This window comes from Bison bison, unplaced genomic scaffold, assembly GCF_000754665.1.
Source record: "Bison bison bison isolate TAMUID 2011002044 unplaced genomic scaffold, Bison_UMD1.0 scf7180017864331, whole genome shotgun sequence".
NCBI classification, from domain to species: Eukaryota; Metazoa; Chordata; class Mammalia; order Artiodactyla; family Bovidae; genus Bison; species Bison bison.
The window spans coordinates 98625-100879 of record NW_011494903.1 but is presented as its reverse complement, the minus strand read 5'-3'; the positions used below and the strand labels follow the sequence as shown (position 1 = coordinate 100879).

At 40.8% G+C, this 2255-nt stretch overlaps 1 protein-coding gene across 1 annotated transcript in view; it reads left to right on the top strand.

Annotated features, from left to right (window-relative positions):
- CLCN5 (chloride channel, voltage-sensitive 5) overlaps positions 1–2255 on the top strand; it is a 274777-nt gene that overhangs the window by 241321 nt on the left and 31201 nt on the right. The window lies entirely within an intron of this gene.

The window sequence follows — 2255 nt, the reverse complement described above, 5'->3', positions numbered from 1 at the left end:
AGCCATCGTGATTATCTGGGTCATGAAGATCTTTTTTGTACAGTTCTTCTGTGTATTCTTGCCACCTCATCTTAATATCTTCTGCTTCTGTTAGGTCCATACCATTTCTGTCCTTTATTGAGCCCATCTTTGCATGAAATGTTCCCTTGGTCAATTTTTCATAATTTTCTCTGTAGAAAGACATAAGCTATGTGTATACAGTTTAAAGAATAATTATAATGTGAATACTCAGGTAACCCCTGCCCAGATTAAGAAAAATTGCCAGCCTTCCCAAAGCCCAACCTTCACCATGTGCTCCATCCAGAAGATGACTCCCCTCTCTCCCTAGTCAGCTACTGTCTTTACTTTGGGCATTTTCTTGTTTCCCCTTAAAATGTAGTCACTTACATGGGTATCCTAAAACCATATAACTTTGGTTTGTCTGCCTTTGAACTTAAATGAATAAAATCATGTTATGTGCTCTCTTGTGTCTGGCATCTTTTTATTCATTTCACTAATTTAGCTCATTACTCTGGTGAGATTTTTATCTGTGTTATTGATATCCAGTACATTAAAAAAAAAGCCTTTCCATATTTGCCTGTCTCTCTCTCCCTCCCCCTTTTTAAAATATTTAAGATCCCTGTAACTTTAAATGCTTTCTGATGTTTATACTTTGCCTTCTTAGATTTTCTGCTAAATGAGGTCTGAAAACCTTAAATTTTTCTGAATCCCAGTTTTCTGAACTGACCTGACTGCCTCTGGTTTGATGGCATTTGTTTAGATGAGACTACATCTTTAAGGCTTCTGTGCTTAGTTAAAAATCTTCTTTCTCCAAGGCTGGTCCAAGGGTCTGGTCACGTGATTCCAACAGTGACATCACAGTCTGACCGCCAGGGAACATTGGTGCTTCTTTAGGTGGTGTTTGTTCCTGTGAAAGGCAGAGAATACAGCAAGTGCCCTTCTAAAGCAGTTCAGACCGGGGCTCCTTCTGTAAAAGCTCCTCAACCTAAATGAGGAAATGCGGGCTGCCAAGGTTATTTCTTCTTTGAGGCAGAAAAAAAGAAAGCTGTGATTGAAGGTAAGCAGGCTTGAGCCTGGCCAAGGACCAAAGCATGACCCCAGGGAGAAGGGGGTCTGGAGAATCACAAGCAGTCTGTTGTCGGATTCTAATCACTGCCTGCTCTTTCTGAGCTGCCTGACAATTTGCGTTTATAATAGACTATCTACAAAGAAGGATGATTCAGTACTCATGTTACCCAGTGATGTAATAGGATTTTTTCTTTCCTGTTAGGAAGCTGTTGCAGATCTTCATTTTTTCTTAATATCCTTTGAACTGGGGGCCTCATTTGATACCTAGTGTAACATTAGATATCTAGTAGAAGCTTTTTAAAAATCAGTTTCACAAAATCCTTTGAAAATTTCTCCTGAAAGGAGCACACTTAAACCAGAGTAAATTCAATTGAAGCATTAACCTGCTTGAAAAAGTCAGTTTCTGGTTGGTTGGTGTCCTGTGTTCATGTCAGCATTTGTCTTGAGAATTGAAAGAGCTTGGTTCCCTGCTGCCCCACATACTTTAGCCTCTTTCTGCCCTCCTTTCCCAGCTGGCTGTTTCCCTCCAATCTCTGAGACAACACACCAGCATTCATCTTTATCAGTATGCCACTGACATGATAGGAAATGCTGAGCTGGTGATTCAGCAGCCAACCATTTCATGGTCAGGTATGCTTGAAGATACGGAAAGGACTTTGGTTAGGGGTTTTAAGATTAACTTGTTCACCTCCTCCACTCCACCCCACCTCACCCCCACTCTTACTGTGATTTGGATTCTGCAGAGCGTTTCCTTTCAGCTGTGCCTTGTTTGTGAAAGGTATGCTGAACTAGGTATTTGGAAGGCATAGAATTTGTAAACCAGGTGCAACTTGGGTGTTAATTCAAACTTGTCCTTTTAGAGTGCTCAAATTGTCTGTTAGGAGTTGAGAGTGAAGGTGAGGATGTAGCTGCAGGGAGACAAGGTCAGCTTGGGCCCACTTTAGCCTTCTCTGCAGAGGAACTTATCGTCAAACAGTCTGGATATAGCTTTGTCCCTGCCAAGGTTGGTGTTGCAAATGTGAGCTGTGGCTAGTTGAGTTCATTGATGGCATTACTCTGCATTTTTCCTCAGTGTGCATTTGCATGCATTCCTGAATACAGTTTTACATTTTGTGTTTAATAGTGAAGTTTTGTTCTACCAGAGAATTGTGGAAATGTTGTAAATAAGTTTGTTAAGTCATACTAAG